The sequence below is a fragment of the Brassica napus genome, unplaced genomic scaffold, assembly GCF_020379485.1.
Source record: "Brassica napus cultivar Da-Ae unplaced genomic scaffold, Da-Ae ScsIHWf_750;HRSCAF=1086, whole genome shotgun sequence".
In the NCBI taxonomy this organism is placed as follows: Eukaryota; Viridiplantae; Streptophyta; class Magnoliopsida; order Brassicales; family Brassicaceae; genus Brassica; species Brassica napus.
In genome coordinates this window covers 46,392-68,960 of record NW_026016800.1, presented here as the reverse complement: position 1 = coordinate 68,960, position 22,569 = coordinate 46,392, and the positions used below count along the sequence as shown (strand labels likewise).

Sequence of the window (22,569 nt, the reverse complement as noted above, 5' to 3'; positions counted from 1 at the left end):
GTGCTATGGGCGACGTAGTTCCTCACGGTTCAAAAGTTATGAGGTTTCCAAGTTTAAACTCGTTTTAGGGAAAATAAAATTAAAAAATAAAAAGGGGTGCAACACGAGGACTTCCCGGGAGGTCACCCATCCTAGTACTACTCTCGCCCAAGCACGCTTAACTGCGGAGTTCTGATGGGATCCGGTGCATTAGTGCTGGTATGATCGCACCCGTCAGTACATCACTCTCGTTTCTATATATCCTTTTCCCGGCCAATCCAAGTGTAAGGCCGTGGGGCCCACATGATTTTCTTGCCGTTTTGTTTCGAGCGAAAAAGTGCATCGAGGTTAACGGCGTTAAGAAAGCATCAAAAACAACCTTGAGAATCCGCTTTCGATCTTTTTTACGTGCCATAACTTTCCGCAGCCCGTTTGAGGGTCAAAACGGCTGAATTTGAGCCCGAAAAATTGCGCCCCCTATTCACCGCCCATTATGGTTTCTGGGCTTTCCGAAATGGTGCTATGGGCGACGTAGTTCCTCACGGTTCAAAAGTTATGAGGTTTCCAAGTTTAGACTCGTTTTAGCAGTAAAAAAAAAATTAAAAAATAAAAGGGGTGCAACACGAGGACTTCCCGGAGGTCACCCATCCTAGTACTACTCTCGCCCAAGCACGCTTAACTGCGGAGTTCTGATGGGATCCGGTGCATTAGTGCTGGTATGATCGCACCCTCGTACAACATCACTCTCGTTTCTATATATCCTTTTCCCGGCCAATCCAAGTGTAAGGCCGTGGGGCCCACATGATTTTCTTGCCGTTTTTGTTTTCGAGCGAAAAAGTGCATCGAGGTTAACGGCGTTAAGAAAGCATCAAAAACACCTTGAGAATCCGCTTTCGATCTTTTTACGTGCCATAACTTTCCGCAGCCCGTTTGAGGGTCAAAACGGCTGAATTTGAGCCCGAAAAATTGCGCCCCCTATTCACACCGCCCATTATGGTTTCTGGGGCTTTCCGAAATGGTGCTATGGGCGACGTAGTTCCTCACGGTTCAAAATTATGATGAGGTTTCCAAGTTTAACTCGTTTTAGGCTAAAAAAAATTAAAAAATAAAAAGGGGTGCAACACGAGGACTTCCCGGAGGTCACCCATCCTAGTACTACTCTCGCCCAAGCACGCTTAACTGCGGAGTTCTGATGGGATCCGGTGCATTAGTGCTGGTATGATCGCACCCGTCAGTACATCACTCTCGTTTCTATATATCCTTTTCCCGGCCAATCCAAGTGTAAGGCCGTGGGGCCCACATGATTTCTTGCCGTTTTTTTTTCGAGCGAAAAGTGCATCGAGGTTAACGGCGTTAAGAAAGCATCAAAAACACCTTGAGAATCCGCTTTCGATCTTTTTTACGTGCCATAACTTTCCGCAGCCCGTTTGAGGGTCAAAACGGCTGAATTTGAGCCCGAAAAATTGCGCCCCCTATTCACCGCCCATTATGGTTTCTGGGGCTTTCCGAAATGGTGCTATGGGCGACGTAGTTCCTCACGGTTCAAAAGTTATGAGGTTTCCAAGTTTAACTCGTTTTAGGCTAAAAAAAATTAAAAAATAAAAAGGGTGCAACACGAGGACTTCCCGGGAGGTCACCCATCCTAGTACTACTCTCGCCCAAGCACGCTTGACTGCGGAGTTCTGATGGGATCCGGTGCATTAGTGCTGGTATGATCGCACCCGTCAGTACATCACTCTCGTTTCTATATATCCTTTTCCCGGCCAATCCAAGTGTAAGGCCGTGGGGCCCACATGATTTTCTTGCCGTTTTTTGTTTCGAGCGAAAAAGTGCATCGAGGTTAACGGCGTTAAGAAAGCATCAAAAACACCTGAGAATCCGCTTTCGATCTTTTTTTACGTGCCATAACTTTCCGCAGCCCGTTTGAGGGTCAAAACGGCTGAATTTGAGCCCGAAAAATTGCGCCCCCTATTCACCACCGCCATTATGGTTTCTGGGGCTTTCCGAAATGGTGCTATGGGCGACGTAGTTCCTCACGGTTCAAAAGTTATGAGGTTTCCAAGTTTAAACTCGTTTTAGGCTAAAAAAAAATTAAAAATAAAAAGGGGTGCAACACGAGGACTTCCCGGGAGGTCACCCATCCTAGTACTACTCTCGCCCAAGCACGCTTAACTGCGGAGTTCTGATGGGATCCGGTGCATTAGTGCTGGTATGATCGCACCCGTCAGTACATCACTCTCGTTTCTATATATCCTTTTCCCGGCCATCCAAGTGTAAGGCCGTGGGGCCCACATGATTTTCTTGCCGTTTTGTTTTCGAGCGAAAAAGTGCATCGAGGTTAACGGCGTTAAGAAAGCATCAAAAACACCTTGAGAATCCGCTTTCGATCTTTTTTACGTGCCATAACTTTCCGCAGCCCGTTTGAGGGTCAAAACGGCTGAATTTGAGCCCGAAAAATTGCGCCCCCTATTCACCGCCCATTATGGTTTCTGGGCTTTCCGAAATGGTGCTATGGGCGACGTAGTTCCTCACGGTTCAAAAGTTATGAGGTTTCCAAGTTTAAACTCGTTTTAGGCTAAAAAAAAATTAAAAAAAAAATAAAAAGGGGTGCAACACGAGGACTTCCCGGGAGGTCACCCATCCTAGTACTACTCTCGCCCAAGCACGCTTAACTGCGGAGTTCTGATGGGATCCGGTGCATTAGTGCTGGTATGATCGCACCCGTCAGTACATCACTCTCGTTTCTATATATCCTTTCCCGGCCAATCCAAGTGTAAGGCCGTGGGCCCACATGATTTTCTTGCCGTTTTTTTCGAGCGAAAAAGTGCATCGAGGTTAACGGCGTTAAGAAAGCATCAAAAACACCTTGAGAATCCGCTTTCGATCTTTTTTACGTGCCATAACTTTCCGCAGCCCGTTTGAGGGTCAAAACGGCTGAATTTGAGCCCGAAAAATTGCGCCCCCTATTCACACGCCCATTATGGTTTCTGGGGCTTTCCGAAATGGTGCTATGGGCGACGTAGTTCCTCACGGTTCAAAAGTTATGAGGTTTCCAAGTTTAAACTCGTTTTAGGCTAAAAAAAATTAAAAATAAAAAGGGGTGCAACACGAGGACTTCCCGGGAGGTCACCCATCCTAGTACTACTCTCGCCCAAGCACGCTTAACTGCGGAGTTCTGATGGGATCCGGTGCATTAGTGCTGGTATGATCGCACCCGTCAGTACACATCACTCTCGTTTCTATATATCCTTTTCCCGGCCAATCCAAGTGTAAGGCCGTGGGGCCCACATGATTTTCTTGCCGTTTTGTTTCGAGCGAAAAAGTGCATCGAGGTTAACGGCGTTAAGAAAGCATCAAAAACACCTTGAGAATCCGCTTTCGATCTTTTTTTACGTGCCATAACTTTCCGCAGCCCGTTTGAGGGTCAAAACGGCTGAATTTGAGCCCGAAAAATTGCGCCCCCTATTCACCGCCCATTATGGTTTCTGGGGCTTTCCGAAATGGTGCTATGGGCGACGTAGTTCCTCACGGTTCAAAAGTTATGAGGTTTCCAAGTTTAAACTCGTTTTAGGCTAAAAAAAAATAAAAAATAAAAAGGGGTGCAACACGAGGACTTCCCGGAGGTCACCCATCCTTAGTACTACTCTCGCCCAAGCACGCTTAACTGCGGAGTTCTGATGGGATCCGGTGCATTAGTGCTGGTATGATCGCACCCGTCAGTACATCACTCTCGTTTCTATATATCCTTTTCCCGGCCAATCCAAGTGTAAGGCCGTGGGGCCCACATGATTTTCTTGCCGTTTTGTTTCGAGCGAAAAGTGCATCGAGGTTAACGGCGTTAAGAAGCATCAAAAACACCTTGAGAATCCGCTTTCGATCTTTTTTACGTGCCATAACTTTCCGCAGCCCGTTTGAGGGTCAAAACGGCTGAATTTGAGCCCGAAAAATTGCGCCCCCTATTCACCGCCCATTATGGTTTCTGGGGCTTTCCGAAATGGTGCTATGGGCGACGTAGTTCCTCACGGTTCAAAAGTTATGAGGTTTCCAAGTTTAAACTCGTTTTAGGCTAAAAAAAATTAAAAATAAAAAAGGGGTGCAACACGAGGACTTCCCGGGAGGTCACCCATCCTAGTACTACTCTCTCGCCCAAGCACGCTTAACTGCGGAGTTCTGATGGGATCCGGTGCATTAGTGCTGGTATGATCGCACCCGTCAGTACATCACTCCGTTTTTCTATATCCTTTTCCCGGCCAATCCAAGTGTAAGGCCGTGGGGCCCACATGATTTTCTTTGCCGTTTTGTTTCGAGCGAAAAAGTGCATCGAGGTTAACGGCGTTAAGAAAGCATCAAAAACACCTTGAGAATCCGCTTTCGATCTTTTTTACGTGCCATAACTTTCCGCAGCCCGTTTGAGGGTCAAAACGGCTGAATTTGAGCCCGAAAAATTGCGCCCCCTATTCACCGCCCATTATGGTTTCTGGGCTTTCCGAAATGGTGCTATGGGCGACGTAGTTCCTCACGGTTCAAAAGTTATGAGGTTCCAAGTTTAAACTCGTTTTAGGCTAAAAAAAAATTAAAAATAAAAGGGGTGCAACACGAGGACTTCCCGGGAGGTCACCCATCCTAGTACTACTCTCGCCCAAGCACGCTTAACTGCGGAGTTCTGATGGGATCCGGTGCATTAGTGCTGGTATGATCGCACCCGTCAGTACATCACTCTCGTTTCTATATATCCTTTTTTCCCGGCCAATCCAAGTGTAAGGCCGTGGGGCCCACATGATTTTCTTGCCGTTTTGTTTCGAGCGAAAAAGTGCATCGAGGTTAACGGCGTTAAGAAAGCATCAAAAACACCTTGAGAATCCGCTTTCGATCTTTTTTACGTGCCATAACTTTCCGCAGCCCGTTTGAGGGTCAAAACGGCTGAATTTGAGCCCGAAAATTGCCCCCCTATTCACCGCCCATTATGGTTTCTGGGGCTTTCCGAAATGGTGCTATGGGCGACGTAGTTCCTCACGGTTCAAAGTTATGAGGTTTCCAAGTTTAAACTCGTTTTAGGCTAAAAAAAAATAAAAAAATAAAAAGGGGTGCAACACGAGGACTTCCCGGGAGGTCACCCATCCTAGTACTACTCTCGCCCAAGCACGCTTAACTGCGGAGTTCTGATGGGATCCGGTGCATTAGTGCTGGTATGATCGCACCCGTCAGTACATCACTCTCGTTTCTATATATCCTTTTCCCGGCCAATCCAAGTGTAAGGCCGTGGGGCCCACATGATTTTCTTGCCGTTTTTGTTTCGAGCGAAAAAGTGCATCGAGGTTAACGGCGTTAAGAAAGCATCAAAAACACCTTGAGAATCCGCTTTCGATCTTTTTTACGTGCCATAACTTTCCGCAGCCCGTTTGAGGGTCAAAACGGCTGAATTTGAGCCCGAAAAATTGCGCCCCCTATTCACCGCCCATTATGGTTTCTGGGGCTTTCCGAAATGGTGCTATGGGCGACGTAGTTCCTCACGGTTCAAAAGTTATGAGGTTTCCAAGTTTAAACTCGTTTTAGGCTAAAAAAAAATTAAAAAATAAAAAGGGGTGCAACACGAGGACTTCCCGGGAGGTCACCCATCCTAGTATACTACTCTCGCCCAAGCACGCTTAACTGCGGAGTTCTGATGGGATCCGGTGCATTAGTGCTGGTATGATCGCACCCGTCAGTACATCACTCTCGTTTCTATATATCCTTTTCCCGGCCTCGCCAATCAAGTGTAAGGCCGTGGGGCCCACATGATTTTCTTGCCGTTTTGTTTCGAGCGAAAAAGTGCATCGAGGTTAACGGCGTTAAGAAAGCATCAAAAACACCTTGAGAATCCGCTTTCGATCTTTTTTTACGTGCCATAACTTTCCGCAGCCCGTTTGAGGGTCAAAACGGCTGAATTTGAGCCCGAAAAATTGCGCCCCCTATTCACCGCCCATTATGGTTTCTGGGCTTTCCGAAATGGTGCTATGGGCGACGTAGTTCCTCACGGTTCAAAAGTTATGAGGTTTCCAAGTTTAACTCGTTTTAGGCTAAAAAAAAATAAAAAATAAAAAGGGGTGCAACACGAGGACTTCCCGGGAGGTCACCCATCCTAGTACTACTCTCTCCCCAGCACGCTTACTGCGGAGTTCTGATGGGATCCGGTGCATTAGTGCTGGTATGATCGCACCCGTCGTACATCACTCTCGTTTCTATATATCCTTTTCCGGCCAATCCAAGTGTAAGGCCGTGGGGCCCACATGATTTTCTGCCGTTTTGTTTCGAGCGAAAAAGTGCATCGAGGTTAACGGCGTTAAGAAAGCATCAAAACACCTTGAGAATCCGCTTTCGATCTTTTTTTACGTGCCATAACTTTCCGCAGCCCGTTTGAGGGTCAAAACGGCTGAATTTGAGCCCGAAAAATTGCGCCCCCTATTCACCGCCCATTATGGTTTCTGGGCTTTTCCGAAATGGTGCTATGGGCGACGTAGTTCCTCACGGTTCAAAAGTTATGAGGTTTCCAAGTTTAAACTCGTTTTAGGCTAAAAAAAATTAAAAAATAAAAGGGGTGCAACACGAGGACTTCCCGGGAGGTCACCCATCCTAGTACTACTCTCGCCCAAGCACGCTTAACTGCGGAGTTCTGATGGGATCCGGTGCATTAGTGCTGGTATGATCGCACCCGTCAGTACATCACTCTCGTTTCTATATATCCTTTTTCCCGGCCAATCCAAGTGTAAGGCCGTGGGGCCCACATGATTTTCTTGCCGTTTTGTTTCGAGCGAAAAAGTGCATCGAGGTTAACGGCGTTAAGAAAGCATCAAAAACACCTTGAGAATCCGCTTTCGATCTTTTTTACGTGCCATAACTTTCCGCAGCCCGTTTGAGGGTCAAAACGGCTGAATTTGAGCCCGAAAAATTGCACCCCCTATTCACCGCCCATTATGGTTTCTGGGGCTTTCCGAAATGGTGCTATGGGCGACGTAGTTCCTCACGGTTCAAAAGTTATGAGGTTTCCAAGTTTAAACTCGTTTTAGGCTAAAAAAATTAAAAAATAAAAAGGGGGTGCAACACGAGGACTTCCCGGGAGGTCACCCATCCTAGTACTACTCTCGCCCAAGCACGCTTAACTGCGGAGTTCTGATGGGATCCGGTGCATTAGTGCTGGTATGATCGCACCCGTCAGTACATCACTCTCGTTTCTATATATCCTTTTCCCGGCCAATCCAAGTGTAAGGCCGTGGGCCCACATGATTTTCTTGCCGTTTTTTTCGAGCGAAAAGTGCATCGAGGTTAACGGCGTTAAGAAAGCATCAAAAAACACCTGAGAATCCGCTTTCGATCTTTTTTACGTGCCATAACTTTCCGCAGCCCGTTTGAGGGTCAAAACGGCTGAATTTGAGCCCGAAAAATTGCGCCCCCTATTCACCGCCCATTATGGTTTCTGGGCTTTCCGAAATGGTGCTATGGGCGACGTAGTTCCTCACGGTTCAAAAGTTATGAGGTTTCCAAGTTTAACTCGTTTTAGGCTAAAAAAAATTAAAAAAAAAAGGGGTGCAACACGAGGACTTCCCGGGAGGTCACCCATCCTAGTAACTCTCGCCCAAGCACGCTTAACTGCGGAGTTCTGATGGGATCCGGTGCATTAGTGCTGGTATGATCGCACCCGTCAGTACATCACTCTCGTTTCTATATATCCTTTCCCGCCAATCCAAGTGTAAGGCCGTGGGGCCCACATGATTTTCTTGCCGTTTTGTTTCGAGCGAAAAAGTGCATCGAGGTTAACGGCGTTAAGAAAGCATCAAAAACACCTTGAGAATCCGCTTTCGATCTTTTTTACGTGCCATAACTTTCCGCAGCCCGTTTGAGGGTCAAAACGGCTGAATTTGAGCCCGAAAAATTGCGCCCCCTATTCACCGCCCATTATGGTTTCTGGGGCTTTCCGAAATGGTGCTATGGGCGACGTAGTTCCTCACGGTTCAAAAGTTATGAGGTTTCCAAGTTTAAACTCGTTTTAGGCTAAAAAAAATTAAAAAAATAAAAAGGGGTGCAACACGAGGACTTCCCGGGAGGTCACCCATCCTAGTACTACTCTCGCCCAAGCACGCTTACTGCGGAGTTCTGATGGGATCCGGTGCATTAGTGCTGGTATGATCGCACCCGTCAGTACATCACTCTCGTTTCTATATATCCTTTTCCCGGCCAATCCAAGTGTAAGGCCGTGGGGCCCACATGATTTTCTTGCCGTTTTGTTTCGAGCGAAAAAGTGCATCGAGGTTAACGGCGTTAAGAAAGCATCAAAAACACCTTGAGAATCCGCTTTCGATCTTTTTTACGTGCCATAACTTTCCGCAGCCCGTTTGAGGGTCAAAACGGCTGAATTTGAGCCCGAAAATTGCGCCCCCTATTCACCGCCCATTATGGTTTCTGGGGCTTTCCGAAATGGTGCTATGGGCGACGTAGTTCCTCACGGTTCAAAAGTTATGAGGTTTCCAAGTTTAAACTCGTTTTAGGCTAAAAAAAAATTAAAAATAAAAAGGGTGCAACACGAGGACTTCCCGGGAGGTCACCCATCCTAGTACTACTCTCGCCCAAGCACGCTTAACTGCGGAGTTCTGATGGGATCCGGTGCATTAGTGCTGGTATGATCGCACCCGTCAGTACATCACTCTCGTTTCTATATATCCTTTTCCCGGCCAATCCAAGTGTAAGGCCGTGGGGCCCACATGATTTTCTTGCCGTTTGTTTTCGAGCGAAAAGTGCATCGAGGTTAACGGCGTTAAGAAAGCATCAAAAACACCTTGAGAATCCGCTTTCGATCTTTTTTACGTGCCATAACTTTCCGCAGCCCGTTTGAGGGTCAAAACGGCTGAATTTGAGCCCGAAAAATTGCGCCCCCTATTCACCGCCCATTATGGTTTCTGGGGCTTTCCGAAATGGTGCTATGGGCGACGTAGTTCCTCACGGTTCAAAAGTTATGAGGTTTCCAAGTTTAAACTCGTTTTAGGCTAAAAAAAAATTAAAAAATAAAAAGGGGTGCAACAACGAGGACTTCCCGGGAGGTCACCCATCCTAGTACTACTCTCGCCCCAAGCACGCTTAACTGCGGAGTTCTGATGGGATCCGGTGCATTAGTGCTGGTATGATCGCACCCGTCAGTACATCACTCTCGTTTCTATATATCCTTTTCCCGGCCAATCCAAGTGTAAGGCCGTGGGGCCCACATGATTTTCTTGCCGTTTTGTTTCGAGCGAAAAAGTGCATCGAGGTTAACGGCGTTAAGAAAGCATCAAAAACACCTTGAGAATCCGCTTTCGATCTTTTTTACGTGCCATAACTTTCCGCAGCCCGTTTGAGGGTCAAAACGGCTGAATTTGAGCCCGAAAAATTGCGCCCCCTATTCACCGCCCATTATGGTTTCTGGGCTTTCCGAAATGGTGCTATGGGCGACGTAGTTCCTCACGGTTCAAAAGTTATGAGGTTTCCAAGTTTAAACTCGTTTTAGGCTAAAAAAAATTAAAAAATAAAAAGGGGTGCAACACGAGGACTTCCCGGGAGGTCACCCATCCTAGTACTACTCTCGCCCAAGCACGCTTAACTGCGGAGTTCTGATGGGATCCGGTGCATTAGTGCTGGTATGATCGCACCCGTCAGTACATCACTCTCGTTTCTATATATCCTTTTCCCGGCCAATCCAAGTGTAAGGCCGTGGGGCCCACATGATTTTCTTGCCGTTTTGTTTCGAGCGAAAAAGTGCATCGAGGTTAACGGCGTTAAGAAAGCATCAAAAACACCTTGAGAATCCGCTTTCGATCTTTTTTACGTGCCATAACTTTCCGCAGCCCGTTTGAGGGTCAAAACGGCTGAATTTGAGCCCGAAAAATTGCGCCCCCTATTCACCGCCCATTATGGTTTCTGGGGCTTTCCGAAATGGTGCTATGGGCGACGTAGTTCCTCACGGTTCAAAAGTTATGAGGTTTCCAAGTTTAAACTCGTTTTAGGCTAAAAAAAAATTAAAAAATAAAAGGGGTGCAACACGAGGACTTCCCGGGAGGTCACCCATCCTAGTACTACTCTCGCCCAAGCACGCTTAACTGCGGAGTTCTGATGGGATCCGGTGCATTAGTGCTGGTATGATCGCACCCGTCAGTACATCACTCTCGTTTCTATATATCCTTTTCCCGGCCAATCCAAGTGTAAGGCCGTGGGGCCCACATGATTTTCTTGCCGTTTTGTTTCGAGCGAAAAAGTGCATCGAGGTTAACGGCGTTAAGAAAGCATCAAAAACACCTTGAGAATCCGCTTTCGATCTTTTTTACGTGCCATAACTTTCCGCAGCCCGTTTGAGGGTCAAAACGGCTGAATTTGAGCCCGAAAAATTGCGCCCCCTATTCACCGCCCATTATGGTTTCTGGGGCTTTCCGAAATGGTGCTATGGGCGACGTAGTTCCTCACGGTTCAAAAGTTATGAGGTTTCCAAGTTTAAACTCGTTTTAGGCTAAAAAAAATTAAAAATAAAAAGGGGTGCAACACGAGGACTTCCCGGGAGGTCACCCATCCTAGTACTACTCTCGCCCAAGCACGCTTAACTGCGGAGTTCTGATGGGATCCGGTGCATTAGTGCTGGTATGATCGCACCCGTCAGTACATCACTCTCGTTTCTATATATCCTTTTCCCGGCCAATCCAAGTGTAAGGCCGTGGGGCCCACATGATTTTCTTGCCGTTTTGTTTCGAGCGAAAAAGTGCATCGAGGTTAACGGCGTTAAGAAAGCATCAAAAACACCTTGAGAATCCGCTTTCGATCTTTTTTACGTGCCATAACTTTCCGCAGCCCGTTTGAGGGTCAAAACGGCTGAATTTGAGCCCGAAAAATTGCGCCCCCTATTCACCACCGCCCATTATGGTTTCTGGGGCTTTCCGAAATGGTGCTATGGGCGACGTAGTTCCTCACGGTTCAAAAGTTATGAGGTTTCCAAGTTTAACTCGTTTTAGGCTAAAAAAAATTAAAAAATAAAAAGGGGTGCAACACGAGGACTTCCCGGGAGGTCACCCATCCTAGTACTACTCTCGCCCAAGCACGCTTAACTGCGGAGTTCTGATGGGATCCGGTGCATTAGTGCTGGTATGATCGCACCCGTCAGTACATCACTCTCGTTTCTATATATCCTTTTCCCGGCCAATCCAAGTGTAAGGCCGTGGGGCCCACATGATTTTCTTGCCGTTTTGTTTCGAGCGAAAAAGTGCATCGAGGTTAACGGCGTTAAGAAAGCATCAAAAACACCTTGAGAATCCGCTTTCGATCTTTTTTACGTGCCATAACTTTCCGCAGCCCGTTTGAGGGTCAAAACGGCTGAATTTGAGCCCGAAAAATTGCGCCCCCTATTCACCGCCCATTATGGTTTCTGGGGCTTTCCGAAATGGTGCTATGGGCGACGTAGTTCCTCACGGTTCAAAAGTTATGAGGTTTCCAAGTTTAAACTCGTTTTAGGCTAAAAAAAAATAAAAAATAAAAAGGGGTGCAACACGAGGACTTCCCGGGAGGTCACCCATCCTAGTACTACTCTCGCCCAAGCACGCTTAACTGCGGAGTTCTGATGGGATCCGGTGCATTAGTGCTGGTATGATCGCACCCGTCAGTACATCACTCTCGTTTCTATATATCCTTTTCCCGGCCAATCCAAGTGTAAGGCCGTGGGGCCCACATGATTTTCTTGCCGTTTTGTTTCGAGCGAAAAAGTGCATCGAGGTTAACGGCGTTAAGAAAGCATCAAAAACACCTTGAGAATCCGCTTTCGATCTTTTTTACGTGCCATAACTTTCCGCAGCCCGTTTGAGGGTCAAAACGGCTGAATTTGAGCCCGAAAAATTGCGCCCCCTATTCACCGCCCATTATGGTTTCTGGGGCTTTCCGAAATGGTGCTATGGGCGACGTAGTTCCTCACGGTTCAAAAGTTATGAGGTTTCCAAGTTTAAACTCGTTTTAGGCTAAAAAAAAATTAAAAAATAAAAAGGGGTGCAACACGAGGACTTCCCGGGAGGTCACCCATCCTAGTACTACTCTCTCCCAAGCACGCTTAACTGCGGAGTTCTGATGGGATCCGGTGCATTAGTGCTGGTATGATCGCACCCGTCAGTACATCACTCTCGTTTCTATATATCCTTTTCCCGGCCAATCCAAGTGTAAGGCCGTGGGGCCCACATGATTTTCTTGCCGTTTTGTTTCGAGCGAAAAAGTGCATCGAGGTTAACGGCGTTAAGAAAGCATCAAAAACACCTTGAGAATCCGCTTTCGATCTTTTTTACGTGCCATAACTTTCCGCAGCCCGTTTGAGGGTCAAAACGGCTGAATTTGAGCCCGAAAAATTGCGCCCCCTATTCACCGCCCATTATGGTTTCTGGGGCTTTCCGAAATGGTGCTATGGGCGACGTAGTTCCTCACGGTTCAAAAGTTATGAGGTTTCCAAGTTTAAACTCGTTTTAGGCTAAAAAAAATTAAAAAATAAAAAGGGGTGCAACACGAGGACTTCCCGGGAGGTCACCCATCCTAGTACTACTCTCGCCCAAGCACGCTTAACTGCGGAGTTCTGATGGGATCCGGTGCATTAGTGCTGGTATGATCGCACCCGTCAGTACATCACTCTCGTTTCTATATATCCTTTTCCCGGCCAATCCAAGTGTAAGGCCGTGGGGCCCACATGATTTTCTTGCCGTTTTGTTTCGAGCGAAAAAGTGCATCGAGGTTAACGGCGTTAAGAAAGCATCAAAAACACCTTGAGAATCCGCTTTCGATCTTTTTTACGTGCCATAACTTTCCGCAGCCCGTTTGAGGGTCAAAACGGCTGAATTTGAGCCCGAAAAATTGCGCCCCCTATTCACCGCCCATTATGGTTTCTGGGGCTTTCCGAAATGGTGCTATGGGCGACGTAGTTCCTCACGGTTCAAAAGTTATGAGGTTTCCAAGTTTAAACTCGTTTTAGGCTAAAAAAAAATAAAAAGAGGTGCAACACGAGGACTTCCCGGGAGGTCACCCATCCTAGTACTACTCTCGCCCAAGCACGCTTAACTGCGGAGTTCTGATGGGATCCGGTGCATTAGTGCTGGTATGATCGCACCCGTCAGTACATCACTCTCGTTTCTATATATCCTTTTCCCGGCCAATCCAAGTGTAAGGCCGTGGGGCCCACATGATTTTCTTGCCGTTTTGTTTCGAGCGAAAAAGTGCATCGAGGTTAACGGCGTTAAGAAAGCATCAAAAACACCTTGAGAATCCGCTTTCGATCTTTTTTACGTGCCATAACTTTCCGCAGCCCGTTTGAGGGTCAAAACGGCTGAATTTGAGCCCGAAAAATTGCGCCCCCTATTCACCGCCCATTATGGTTTCTGGGGCTTTCCGAAATGGTGCTATGGGCGACGTAGTTCCTCACGGTTCAAAAGTTATGAGGTTTCCAAGTTTAAACTCGTTTTAGGCTAAAAAAAAATAAAAAGGGGTGCAACACGAGGACTTCCCGGGAGGTCACCCATCCTAGTACTACTCTCGCCCAAGCACGCTTAACTGCGGAGTTCTGATGGGATCCGGTGCATTAGTGCTGGTATGATCGCACCCGTCAGTACATCACTCTCGTTTCTATATATCCTTTTCCCGGCCAATCCAAGTGTAAGGCCGTGGGGCCCACATGATTTTCTTGCCGTTTTGTTTCGAGCGAAAAAGTGCATCGAGGTTAACGGCGTTAAGAAAGCATCAAAAACACCTTGAGAATCCGCTTTCGATCTTTTTTACGTGCCATAACTTTCCGCAGCCCGTTTGAGGGTCAAAACGGCTGAATTTGAGCCCGAAAAATTGCGCCCCCTATTCACCGCCCATTATGGTTTCTGGGGCTTTCCGAAATGGTGCTATGGGCGACGTAGTTCCTCACGGTTCAAAAGTTATGAGGTTTCCAAGTTTAAACTCGTTTTAGGCTAAAAAAAATTAAAAAATAAAAAGGGGTGCAACACGAGGACTTCCCGGGAGGTCACCCATCCTAGTACTACTCTCGCCCAAGCACGCTTAACTGCGGAGTTCTGATGGGATCCGGTGCATTAGTGCTGGTATGATCGCACCCGTCAGTACATCACTCTCGTTTCTATATATCCTTTTCCCGGCCAATCCAAGTGTAAGGCCGTGGGGCCCACATGATTTTCTTGCCGTTTTGTTTCGAGCGAAAAAGTGCATCGAGGTTAACGGCGTTAAGAAAGCATCAAAAACACCTTGAGAATCCGCTTTCGATCTTTTTTACGTGCCATAACTTTCCGCAGCCCGTTTGAGGGTCAAAACGGCTGAATTTGAGCCCGAAAAATTGCGCCCCCTATTCACCGCCCATTATGGTTTCTGGGGCTTTCCGAAATGGTGCTATGGGCGACGTAGTTCCTCACGGTTCAAAAGTTATGAGGTTTCCAAGTTTAAACTCGTTTTAGGCTAAAAAAAATTAAAAAAATAAAAAGGGGTGCAACACGAGGACTTCCCGGGAGGTCACCCATCCTAGTACTACTCTCGCCCAAGCACGCTTAACTGCGGAGTTCTGATGGGATCCGGTGCATTAGTGCTGGTATGATCGCACCCGTCAGTACATCACTCTCGTTTCTATATATCCTTTTCCCGGCCAATCCAAGTGTAAGGCCGTGGGGCCCACATGATTTTCTTGCCGTTTTGTTTCGAGCGAAAAAGTGCATCGAGGTTAACGGCGTTAAGAAAGCATCAAAAACACCTTGAGAATCCGCTTTCGATCTTTTTTACGTGCCATAACTTTCCGCAGCCCGTTTGAGGGTCAAAACGGCTGAATTTGAGCCCGAAAAATTGCGCCCCCTATTCACCGCCCATTATGGTTTCTGGGGCTTTCCGAAATGGTGCTATGGGCGACGTAGTTCCTCACGGTTCAAAAGTTATGAGGTTTCCAAGTTTAAACTCGTTTTAGGCTAAAAAAAATTAAAAAATAAAAAGGGGTGCAACACGAGGACTTCCCGGGAGGTCACCCATCCTAGTACTACTCTCGCCCAAGCACGCTTAACTGCGGAGTTCTGATGGGATCCGGTGCATTAGTGCTGGTATGATCGCACCCGTCAGTACATCACTCTCGTTTCTATATATCCTTTTCCCGGCCAATCCAAGTGTAAGGCCGTGGGGCCCACATGATTTTCTTGCCGTTTTGTTTCGAGCGAAAAAGTGCATCGAGGTTAACGGCGTTAAGAAAGCATCAAAAACACCTGAGAATCCGCTTTCGATCTTTTTTACGTGCCATAACTTTCCGCAGCCCGTTTGAGGGTCAAAACGGCTGAATTTGAGCCCGAAAAATTGCGCCCCCTATTCACCGCCCATTATGGTTTCTGGGGCTTTCCGAAATGGTGCTATGGGCGACGTAGTTCCTCACGGTTCAAAAGTTATGAGGTTTCCAAGTTTAACTCGTTTTAGGCTAAAAAAAAATTAAAAAATAAAAAGGGGTGCAACACGAGGACTTCCCGGGAGGTCACCCATCCTAGTACTACTCTCGCCCAAGCACGCTTAACTGCGGAGTTCTGATGGGATCCGGTGCATTAGTGCTGGTATGATCGCACCCGTCAGTACATCACTCTCGTTTCTATATATCCTTTTCCCGGCCAATCCAAGTGTAAGGCCGTGGGGCCCACATGATTTTCTTGCCGTTTTGTTTCGAGCGAAAAAGTGCATCGAGGTTAACGGCGTTAAGAAAGCATCAAAAACACCTTGAGAATCCGCTTTCGATCTTTTTTACGTGCCATAACTTTCCGCAGCCCGTTTGAGGGTCAAAACGGCTGAATTTGAGCCCGAAAAATTGCGCCCCCTATTCACCGCCCATTATGGTTTCTGGGGCTTTCCGAAATGGTGCTATGGGCGACGTAGTTCCTCACGGTTCAAAAGTTATGAGGTTTCCAAGTTTAAACTCGTTTTAGGCTAAAAAAAAATTAAAAAATAAAAAGGGGTGCAACACGAGGACTTCCCGGGAGGTCACCCATCCTAGTACTACTCTCGCCCAAGCACGCTTAACTGCGGAGTTCTGATGGGATCCGGTGCATTAGTGCTGGTATGATCGCACCCGTCAGTACATCACTCTCGTTTCTATATATCCTTTTCCCGGCCAATCCAAGTGTAAGGCCGTGGGGCCCACATGATTTTCTTGCCGTTTTGTTTCGAGCGAAAAAGTGCATCGAGGTTAACGGCGTTAAGAAAGCATCAAAAACACCTTGAGAATCCGCTTTCGATCTTTTTTACGTGCCATAACTTTCCGCAGCCCGTTTGAGGGTCAAAACGGCTGAATTTGAGCCCGAAAAATTGCGCCCCCTATTCACCGCCCATTATGGTTTCTGGGGCTTTCCGAAATGGTGCTATGGGCGACGTAGTTCCTCACGGTTCAAAAGTTATGAGGTTTCCAAGTTTAAACTCGTTTTAGGCTAAAAAAAAATTAAAAAATAAAAAGGGGTGCAACACGAGGACTTCCCGGGAGGTCACCCATCCTAGTACTACTCTCGCCCAAGCACGCTTAACTGCGGAGTTCTGATGGGATCCGGTGCATTAGTGCTGGTATGATCGCACCCGTCAGTACATCACTCTCGTTTCTATATATCCTTTTCCCGGCCAATCCAAGTGTAAGGCCGTGGGGCCCACATGATTTTCTTGCCGTTTTGTTTCGAGCGAAAAAGTGCATCGAGGTTAACGGCGTTAAGAAAGCATCAAAAACACCTTGAGAATCCGCTTTCGATCTTTTTTACGTGCCATAACTTTCCGCAGCCCGTTTGAGGGTCAAAACGGCTGAATTTGAGCCCGAAAAATTGCGCCCCCTATTCACCGCCCATTATGGTTTCTGGGGCTTTCCGAAATGGTGCTATGGGCGACGTAGTTCCTCACGGTTCAAAAGTTATGAGGTTTCCAAGTTTAAACTCGTTTTAGGCTAAAAAAAATTAAAAAATAAAAAGGGGTGCAACACGAGGACTTCCCGGGAGGTCACCCATCCTAGTACTACTCTCGCCCAAGCACGCTTAACTGCGGAGTTCTGATGGGATCCGGTGCATTAGTGCTGGTATGATCGCACCCGTCAGTACATCACTCTCGTTTCTATATATCCTTTTCCCGGCCAATCCAAGTGTAAGGCCGTGGGGCCCACATGATTTTCTTGCCGTTTTGTTTCGAGCGAAAAAGTGCATCGAGGTTAACGGCGTTAAGAAAGCATCAAAAACACCTTGAGAATCCGCTTTCGATCTTTTTTACGTGCCATAACTTTCCGCAGCCCGTTTGAGGGTCAAAACGGCTGAATTTGAGCCCGAAAAATTGCGCCCCCTATTCACCGCCCATTATGGTTTCTGGGGCTTTCCGAAATGGTGCTATGGGCGACGTAGTTCCTCACGGTTCAAAAGTTATGAGGTTTCCAAGTTTAAACTCGTTTTAGGCTAAAAAAAATTAAAAAATAAAAAGGGGTGCAACACGAGGACTTCCCGGGAGGTCACCCATCCTAGTACTACTCTCGCCCAAGCACGCTTAACTGCGGAGTTCTGATGGGATCCGGTGCATTAGTGCTGGTATGATCGCACCCGTCAGTACATCACTCTCGTTTCTATATATCCTTTTCCCGGCCAATCCAAGTGTAAGGCCGTGGGGCCCACATGATTTTCTTGCCGTTTTGTTTCGAGCGAAAAAGTGCATCGAGGTTAACGGCGTTAAGAAAGCATCAAAAACACCTTGAGAATCCGCTTTCGATCTTTTTTACGTGCCATAACTTTCCGCAGCCCGTTTGAGGGTCAAAACGGCTGAATTTGAGCCCGAAAAATTGCGCCCCCTATTCACCGCCCATTATGGTTTCTGGGGCTTTCCGAAATGGTGCTATGGGCGACGTAGTTCCTCACGGTTCAAAAGTTATGAGGTTTCCAAGTTTAAACTCGTTTTAGGCTAAAAAAAATTAAAAAATAAAAAGGGGTGCAACACGAGGACTTCCCGGGAGGTCACCCATCCTAGTACTACTCTCGCCCAAGCACGCTTAACTGCGGAGTTCTGATGGGATCCGGTGCATTAGTGCTGGTATGATCGCACCCGTCAGTACATCACTCTCGTTTCTATATATCCTTTTCCCGGCCAATCCAAGTGTAAGGCCGTGGGGCCCACATGATTTTCTTGCCGTTTTGTTTCGAGCGAAAAAGTGCATCGAGGTTAACGGCGTTAAGAAAGCATCAAAAACACCTTGAGAATCCGCTTTCGATCTTTTTTACGTGCCATAACTTTCCGCAGCCCGTTTGAGGGTCAAAACGGCTGAATTTGAGCCCGAAAAATTGCGCCCCCTATTCACCGCCCATTATGGTTTCTGGGGCTTTCCGAAATGGTGCTATGGGCGACGTAGTTCCTCACGGTTCAAAAGTTATGAGGTTTCCAAGTTTAAACTCGTTTTAGGCTAAAAAAAATTAAAAAATAAAAAGGGGTGCAACACGAGGACTTCCCGGGAGGTCACCCATCCTAGTACTACTCTCGCCCAAGCACGCTTAACTGCGGAGTTCTGATGGGATCCGGTGCATTAGTGCTGGTATGATCGCACCCGTCAGTACATCACTCTCGTTTCTATATATCCTTTTCCCGGCCAATCCAAGTGTAAGGCCGTGGGGCCCACATGATTTTCTTGCCGTTTTGTTTCGAGCGAAAAAGTGCATCGAGGTTAACGGCGTTAAGAAAGCATCAAAAACACCTTGAGAATCCGCTTTCGATCTTTTTTACGTGCCATAACTTTCCGCAGCCCGTTTGAGGGTCAAAACGGCTGAATTTGAGCCCGAAAAATTGCGCCCCCTATTCACCGCCCATTATGGTTTCTGGGGCTTTCCGAAATGGTGCTATGGGCGACGTAGTTCCTCACGGTTCAAAAGTTATGAGGTTTCCAAGTTTAAACTCGTTTTAGGCTAAAAAAAATTAAAAAATAAAAAGGGGTGCAACACGAGGACTTCCCGGGAGGTCACCCATCCTAGTACTACTCTCGCCCAAGCACGCTTAACTGCGGAGTTCTGATGGGATCCGGTGCATTAGTGCTGGTATGATCGCACCCGTCAGTACATCACTCTCGTTTCTATATATCCTTTTCCCGGCCAATCCAAGTGTAAGGCCGTGGGGCCCACATGATTTTCTTGCCGTTTTGTTTCGAGCGAAAAAGTGCATCGAGGTTAACGGCGTTAAGAAAGCATCAAAAACACCTTGAGAATCCGCTTTCGATCTTTTTTACGTGCCATAACTTTCCGCAGCCCGTTTGAGGGTCAAAACGGCTGAATTTGAGCCCGAAAAATTGCGCCCCCTATTCACCGCCCATTATGGTTTCTGGGGCTTTCCGAAATGGTGCTATGGGCGACGTAGTTCCTCACGGTTCAAAAGTTATGAGGTTTCCAAGTTTAAACTCGTTTTAGGCTAAAAAAAATTAAAAAATAAAAAGGGGTGCAACACGAGGACTTCCCGGGAGGTCACCCATCCTAGTACTACTCTCGCCCAAGCACGCTTAACTGCGGAGTTCTGATGGGATCCGGTGCATTAGTGCTGGTATGATCGCACCCGTCAGTACATCACTCTCGTTTCTATATATCCTTTTCCCGGCCAATCCAAGTGTAAGGCCGTGGGGCCCACATGATTTTCTTGCCGTTTTGTTTCGAGCGAAAAAGTGCATCGAGGTTAACGGCGTTAAGAAAGCATCAAAAACACCTTGAGAATCCGCTTTCGATCTTTTTTACGTGCCATAACTTTCCGCAGCCCGTTTGAGGGTCAAAACGGCTGAATTTGAGCCCGAAAAATTGCGCCCCCTATTCACCGCCCATTATGGTTTCTGGGGCTTTCCGAAATGGTGCTATGGGCGACGTAGTTCCTCACGGTTCAAAAGTTATGAGGTTTCCAAGTTTAAACTCGTTTTAGGCTAAAAAAAATTAAAAAATAAAAAGGGGTGCAACACGAGGACTTCCCGGGAGGTCACCCATCCTAGTACTACTCTCGCCCAAGCACGCTTAACTGCGGAGTTCTGATGGGATCCGGTGCATTAGTGCTGGTATGATCGCACCCGTCAGTACATCACTCTCGTTTCTATATATCCTTTTCCCGGCCAATCCAAGTGTAAGGCCGTGGGGCCCACATGATTTTCTTGCCGTTTTGTTTCGAGCGAAAAAGTGCATCGAGGTTAACGGCGTTAAGAAAGCATCAAAAACACCTTGAGAATCCGCTTTCGATCTTTTTTACGTGCCATAACTTTCCGCAGCCCGTTTGAGGGTCAAAACGGCTGAATTTGAGCCCGAAAAATTGCGCCCCCTATTCACCGCCCATTATGGTTTCTGGGGCTTTCCGAAATGGTGCTATGGGCGACGTAGTTCCTCACGGTTCAAAAGTTATGAGGTTTCCAAGTTTAAACTCGTTTTAGGCTAAAAAAAAATTAAAAAATAAAAAGGGGTGCAACACGAGGACTTCCCGGGAGGTCACCCATCCTAGTACTACTCTCGCCCAAGCACGCTTAACTGCGGAGTTCTGATGGGATCCGGTGCATTAGTGCTGGTATGATCGCACCCGTCAGTACATCACTCTCGTTTCTATATATCCTTTTCCCGGCCAATCCAAGTGTAAGGCCGTGGGGCCCACATGATTTTCTTGCCGTTTTGTTTCGAGCGAAAAAGTGCATCGAGGTTAACGGCGTTAAGAAAGCATCAAAAACACCTTGAGAATCCGCTTTCGATCTTTTTTACGTGCCATAACTTTCCGCAGCCCGTTTGAGGGTCAAAACGGCTGAATTTGAGCCCGAAAAATTGCGCCCCCTATTCACCGCCCATTATGGTTTCTGGGGCTTTCCGAAATGGTGCTATGGGCGACGTAGTTCCTCACGGTTCAAAAGTTATGAGGTTTCCAAGTTTAAACTCGTTTTAGGCTAAAAAAAAATTAAAAAATAAAAAGGGGTGCAACACGAGGACTTCCCGGGAGGTCACCCATCCTAGTACTACTCTCGCCCAAGCACGCTTAACTGCGGAGTTCTGATGGGATCCGGTGCATTAGTGCTGGTATGATCGCACCCGTCAGTACATCACTCTCGTTTCTATATATCCTTTTCCCGGCCAATCCAAGTGTAAGGCCGTGGGGCCCACATGATTTTCTTGCCGTTTTGTTTCGAGCGAAAAAGTGCATCGAGGTTAACGGCGTTAAGAAAGCATCAAAAACACCTTGAGAATCCGCTTTCGATCTTTTTTACGTGCCATAACTTTCCGCAGCCCGTTTGAGGGTCAAAACGGCTGAATTTGAGCCCGAAAAATTGCGCCCCCTATTCACCGCCCATTATGGTTTCTGGGGCTTTCCGAAATGGTGCTATGGGCGACGTAGTTCCTCACGGTTCAAAAGTTATGAGGTTTCCAAGTTTAAACTCGTTTTAGGCTAAAAAAAATTAAAAAATAAAAAGGGGTGCAACACGAGGACTTCCCGGGAGGTCACCCATCCTAGTACTACTCTCGCCCAAGCACGCTTAACTGCGGAGTTCTGATGGGATCCGGTGCATTAGTGCTGGTATGATCGCACCCGTCAGTACATCACTCTCGTTTCTATATATCCTTTTCCCGGCCAATCCAAGTGTAAGGCCGTGGGGCCCACATGATTTTCTTGCCGTTTTGTTTCGAGCGAAAAAGTGCATCGAGGTTAACGGCGTTAAGAAAGCATCAAAAACACCTTGAGAATCCGCTTTCGATCTTTTTTACGTGCCATAACTTTCCGCAGCCCGTTTGAGGGTCAAAACGGCTGAATTTGAGCCCGAAAAATTGCGCCCCCTATTCACCGCCCATTATGGTTTCTGGGGCTTTCCGAAATGGTGCTATGGGCGACGTAGTTCCTCACGGTTCAAAAGTTATGAGGTTTCCAAGTTTAAACTCGTTTTAGGCTAAAAAAAAATTAAAAAATAAAAAGGGGTGCAACACGAGGACTTCCCGGGAGGTCACCCATCCTAGTACTACTCTCGCCCAAGCACGCTTAACTGCGGAGTTCTGATGGGATCCGGTGCATTAGTGCTGGTATGATCGCACCCGTCAGTACATCACTCTCGTTTCTATATATCCTTTTCCCGGCCAATCCAAGTGTAAGGCCGTGGGGCCCACATGATTTTCTTGCCGTTTTGTTTCGAGCGAAAAAGTGCATCGAGGTTAACGGCGTTAAGAAAGCATCAAAAACACCTTGAGAATCCGCTTTCGATCTTTTTTACGTGCCATAACTTTCCGCAGCCCGTTTGAGGGTCAAAACGGCTGAATTTGAGCCCGAAAAATTGCGCCCCCTATTCACCGCCCATTATGGTTTCTGGGGCTTTCCGAAATGGTGCTATGGGCGACGTAGTTCCTCACGGTTCAAAAGTTATGAGGTTTCCAAGTTTAAACTCGTTTTAGGCTAAAAAAAAATTAAAAAATAAAAAGGGGTGCAACACGAGGACTTCCCGGGAGGTCACCCATCCTAGTACTACTCTCGCCCAAGCACGCTTAACTGCGGAGTTCTGATGGGATCCGGTGCATTAGTGCTGGTATGATCGCACCCGTCAGTACATCACTCTCGTTTCTATATATCCTTTTCCCGGCCAAT

The 22,569-nt window shown here is 47.1% G+C and overlaps 46 non-coding genes across 46 annotated transcripts; all 46 read right to left on the bottom strand.

The window, feature by feature from the left end:
- Window positions 1–93: 93 nt before the first annotated feature.
- Window positions 94–212, bottom strand: LOC125605407. The gene has a single exon (XR_007336894.1). It is a non-coding gene; the product is annotated as a 5S ribosomal RNA (ribosomal RNA).
- A 379-nt stretch (window positions 213–591) lies between these two features.
- On the bottom strand, window positions 592–709 carry LOC125605423. Its single transcript, XR_007336910.1, has one exon. It is a non-coding gene; the product is annotated as a 5S ribosomal RNA (ribosomal RNA).
- A 382-nt stretch (window positions 710–1,091) lies between these two features.
- Window positions 1,092–1,209, bottom strand: LOC125605422. Its single transcript, XR_007336909.1, has one exon. It is a non-coding gene; the product is annotated as a 5S ribosomal RNA (ribosomal RNA).
- A 374-nt stretch (window positions 1,210–1,583) lies between these two features.
- LOC125605417 lies at window positions 1,584–1,702 on the bottom strand. Its single transcript, XR_007336904.1, has one exon. It is a non-coding gene; the product is annotated as a 5S ribosomal RNA (ribosomal RNA).
- Window positions 1,703–2,083: 381 nt separating this feature from the next.
- Window positions 2,084–2,202, bottom strand: LOC125605406. Its single transcript, XR_007336893.1, has one exon. It is a non-coding gene; the product is annotated as a 5S ribosomal RNA (ribosomal RNA).
- Window positions 2,203–2,583: 381 nt separating this feature from the next.
- Window positions 2,584–2,702, bottom strand: LOC125605405. Its single transcript, XR_007336892.1, has one exon. It is a non-coding gene; the product is annotated as a 5S ribosomal RNA (ribosomal RNA).
- Window positions 2,703–3,076: 374 nt separating this feature from the next.
- LOC125605404 lies at window positions 3,077–3,195 on the bottom strand. The gene has a single exon (XR_007336891.1). It is a non-coding gene; the product is annotated as a 5S ribosomal RNA (ribosomal RNA).
- A 380-nt stretch (window positions 3,196–3,575) lies between these two features.
- On the bottom strand, window positions 3,576–3,694 carry LOC125605441. Its single transcript, XR_007336928.1, has one exon. It is a non-coding gene; the product is annotated as a 5S ribosomal RNA (ribosomal RNA).
- Window positions 3,695–4,069: 375 nt separating this feature from the next.
- Window positions 4,070–4,190, bottom strand: LOC125605429. Its single transcript, XR_007336916.1, has one exon. It is a non-coding gene; the product is annotated as a 5S ribosomal RNA (ribosomal RNA).
- Window positions 4,191–4,564: 374 nt separating this feature from the next.
- LOC125605402 lies at window positions 4,565–4,683 on the bottom strand. The gene has a single exon (XR_007336889.1). It is a non-coding gene; the product is annotated as a 5S ribosomal RNA (ribosomal RNA).
- Window positions 4,684–5,060: 377 nt separating this feature from the next.
- On the bottom strand, window positions 5,061–5,179 carry LOC125605401. The gene has a single exon (XR_007336888.1). It is a non-coding gene; the product is annotated as a 5S ribosomal RNA (ribosomal RNA).
- Window positions 5,180–5,558: 379 nt separating this feature from the next.
- Window positions 5,559–5,679, bottom strand: LOC125605435. The gene has a single exon (XR_007336922.1). It is a non-coding gene; the product is annotated as a 5S ribosomal RNA (ribosomal RNA).
- A 380-nt stretch (window positions 5,680–6,059) lies between these two features.
- On the bottom strand, window positions 6,060–6,177 carry LOC125605443. The gene has a single exon (XR_007336930.1). It is a non-coding gene; the product is annotated as a 5S ribosomal RNA (ribosomal RNA).
- Window positions 6,178–6,550: 373 nt separating this feature from the next.
- LOC125605400 lies at window positions 6,551–6,669 on the bottom strand. Its single transcript, XR_007336887.1, has one exon. It is a non-coding gene; the product is annotated as a 5S ribosomal RNA (ribosomal RNA).
- A 378-nt stretch (window positions 6,670–7,047) lies between these two features.
- On the bottom strand, window positions 7,048–7,166 carry LOC125605399. Its single transcript, XR_007336886.1, has one exon. It is a non-coding gene; the product is annotated as a 5S ribosomal RNA (ribosomal RNA).
- A 370-nt stretch (window positions 7,167–7,536) lies between these two features.
- Window positions 7,537–7,653, bottom strand: LOC125605427. Its single transcript, XR_007336914.1, has one exon. It is a non-coding gene; the product is annotated as a 5S ribosomal RNA (ribosomal RNA).
- Window positions 7,654–8,029: 376 nt separating this feature from the next.
- Window positions 8,030–8,147, bottom strand: LOC125605434. The gene has a single exon (XR_007336921.1). It is a non-coding gene; the product is annotated as a 5S ribosomal RNA (ribosomal RNA).
- Window positions 8,148–8,522: 375 nt separating this feature from the next.
- Window positions 8,523–8,641, bottom strand: LOC125605415. The gene has a single exon (XR_007336902.1). It is a non-coding gene; the product is annotated as a 5S ribosomal RNA (ribosomal RNA).
- A 377-nt stretch (window positions 8,642–9,018) lies between these two features.
- LOC125605420 lies at window positions 9,019–9,139 on the bottom strand. Its single transcript, XR_007336907.1, has one exon. It is a non-coding gene; the product is annotated as a 5S ribosomal RNA (ribosomal RNA).
- Window positions 9,140–9,515: 376 nt separating this feature from the next.
- Window positions 9,516–9,634, bottom strand: LOC125605398. The gene has a single exon (XR_007336885.1). It is a non-coding gene; the product is annotated as a 5S ribosomal RNA (ribosomal RNA).
- Window positions 9,635–10,011: 377 nt separating this feature from the next.
- Window positions 10,012–10,130, bottom strand: LOC125605397. Its single transcript, XR_007336884.1, has one exon. It is a non-coding gene; the product is annotated as a 5S ribosomal RNA (ribosomal RNA).
- A 376-nt stretch (window positions 10,131–10,506) lies between these two features.
- On the bottom strand, window positions 10,507–10,625 carry LOC125605396. Its single transcript, XR_007336883.1, has one exon. It is a non-coding gene; the product is annotated as a 5S ribosomal RNA (ribosomal RNA).
- Window positions 10,626–11,004: 379 nt separating this feature from the next.
- LOC125605395 lies at window positions 11,005–11,123 on the bottom strand. Its single transcript, XR_007336882.1, has one exon. It is a non-coding gene; the product is annotated as a 5S ribosomal RNA (ribosomal RNA).
- A 377-nt stretch (window positions 11,124–11,500) lies between these two features.
- On the bottom strand, window positions 11,501–11,619 carry LOC125605394. Its single transcript, XR_007336881.1, has one exon. It is a non-coding gene; the product is annotated as a 5S ribosomal RNA (ribosomal RNA).
- A 378-nt stretch (window positions 11,620–11,997) lies between these two features.
- On the bottom strand, window positions 11,998–12,116 carry LOC125605424. Its single transcript, XR_007336911.1, has one exon. It is a non-coding gene; the product is annotated as a 5S ribosomal RNA (ribosomal RNA).
- A 377-nt stretch (window positions 12,117–12,493) lies between these two features.
- LOC125605393 lies at window positions 12,494–12,612 on the bottom strand. Its single transcript, XR_007336880.1, has one exon. It is a non-coding gene; the product is annotated as a 5S ribosomal RNA (ribosomal RNA).
- A 370-nt stretch (window positions 12,613–12,982) lies between these two features.
- On the bottom strand, window positions 12,983–13,101 carry LOC125605416. Its single transcript, XR_007336903.1, has one exon. It is a non-coding gene; the product is annotated as a 5S ribosomal RNA (ribosomal RNA).
- A 370-nt stretch (window positions 13,102–13,471) lies between these two features.
- LOC125605391 lies at window positions 13,472–13,590 on the bottom strand. The gene has a single exon (XR_007336878.1). It is a non-coding gene; the product is annotated as a 5S ribosomal RNA (ribosomal RNA).
- Window positions 13,591–13,967: 377 nt separating this feature from the next.
- Window positions 13,968–14,086, bottom strand: LOC125605390. The gene has a single exon (XR_007336877.1). It is a non-coding gene; the product is annotated as a 5S ribosomal RNA (ribosomal RNA).
- A 378-nt stretch (window positions 14,087–14,464) lies between these two features.
- Window positions 14,465–14,583, bottom strand: LOC125605389. The gene has a single exon (XR_007336876.1). It is a non-coding gene; the product is annotated as a 5S ribosomal RNA (ribosomal RNA).
- A 377-nt stretch (window positions 14,584–14,960) lies between these two features.
- Window positions 14,961–15,079, bottom strand: LOC125605388. Its single transcript, XR_007336875.1, has one exon. It is a non-coding gene; the product is annotated as a 5S ribosomal RNA (ribosomal RNA).
- Window positions 15,080–15,455: 376 nt separating this feature from the next.
- LOC125605387 lies at window positions 15,456–15,574 on the bottom strand. The gene has a single exon (XR_007336874.1). It is a non-coding gene; the product is annotated as a 5S ribosomal RNA (ribosomal RNA).
- Window positions 15,575–15,952: 378 nt separating this feature from the next.
- Window positions 15,953–16,071, bottom strand: LOC125605386. The gene has a single exon (XR_007336873.1). It is a non-coding gene; the product is annotated as a 5S ribosomal RNA (ribosomal RNA).
- A 378-nt stretch (window positions 16,072–16,449) lies between these two features.
- On the bottom strand, window positions 16,450–16,568 carry LOC125605385. The gene has a single exon (XR_007336872.1). It is a non-coding gene; the product is annotated as a 5S ribosomal RNA (ribosomal RNA).
- Window positions 16,569–16,945: 377 nt separating this feature from the next.
- On the bottom strand, window positions 16,946–17,064 carry LOC125605384. The gene has a single exon (XR_007336871.1). It is a non-coding gene; the product is annotated as a 5S ribosomal RNA (ribosomal RNA).
- Window positions 17,065–17,441: 377 nt separating this feature from the next.
- LOC125605383 lies at window positions 17,442–17,560 on the bottom strand. Its single transcript, XR_007336870.1, has one exon. It is a non-coding gene; the product is annotated as a 5S ribosomal RNA (ribosomal RNA).
- A 377-nt stretch (window positions 17,561–17,937) lies between these two features.
- Window positions 17,938–18,056, bottom strand: LOC125605382. The gene has a single exon (XR_007336869.1). It is a non-coding gene; the product is annotated as a 5S ribosomal RNA (ribosomal RNA).
- Window positions 18,057–18,433: 377 nt separating this feature from the next.
- Window positions 18,434–18,552, bottom strand: LOC125605380. The gene has a single exon (XR_007336867.1). It is a non-coding gene; the product is annotated as a 5S ribosomal RNA (ribosomal RNA).
- Window positions 18,553–18,929: 377 nt separating this feature from the next.
- On the bottom strand, window positions 18,930–19,048 carry LOC125605379. The gene has a single exon (XR_007336866.1). It is a non-coding gene; the product is annotated as a 5S ribosomal RNA (ribosomal RNA).
- A 377-nt stretch (window positions 19,049–19,425) lies between these two features.
- Window positions 19,426–19,544, bottom strand: LOC125605378. Its single transcript, XR_007336865.1, has one exon. It is a non-coding gene; the product is annotated as a 5S ribosomal RNA (ribosomal RNA).
- A 377-nt stretch (window positions 19,545–19,921) lies between these two features.
- LOC125605377 lies at window positions 19,922–20,040 on the bottom strand. Its single transcript, XR_007336864.1, has one exon. It is a non-coding gene; the product is annotated as a 5S ribosomal RNA (ribosomal RNA).
- A 378-nt stretch (window positions 20,041–20,418) lies between these two features.
- On the bottom strand, window positions 20,419–20,537 carry LOC125605376. The gene has a single exon (XR_007336863.1). It is a non-coding gene; the product is annotated as a 5S ribosomal RNA (ribosomal RNA).
- Window positions 20,538–20,915: 378 nt separating this feature from the next.
- On the bottom strand, window positions 20,916–21,034 carry LOC125605375. Its single transcript, XR_007336862.1, has one exon. It is a non-coding gene; the product is annotated as a 5S ribosomal RNA (ribosomal RNA).
- Window positions 21,035–21,411: 377 nt separating this feature from the next.
- LOC125605374 lies at window positions 21,412–21,530 on the bottom strand. Its single transcript, XR_007336861.1, has one exon. It is a non-coding gene; the product is annotated as a 5S ribosomal RNA (ribosomal RNA).
- Window positions 21,531–21,908: 378 nt separating this feature from the next.
- LOC125605373 lies at window positions 21,909–22,027 on the bottom strand. Its single transcript, XR_007336860.1, has one exon. It is a non-coding gene; the product is annotated as a 5S ribosomal RNA (ribosomal RNA).
- Window positions 22,028–22,405: 378 nt separating this feature from the next.
- On the bottom strand, window positions 22,406–22,524 carry LOC125605372. Its single transcript, XR_007336859.1, has one exon. It is a non-coding gene; the product is annotated as a 5S ribosomal RNA (ribosomal RNA).
- Between the last annotated feature and the right edge of the window lie 45 nt (window positions 22,525–22,569).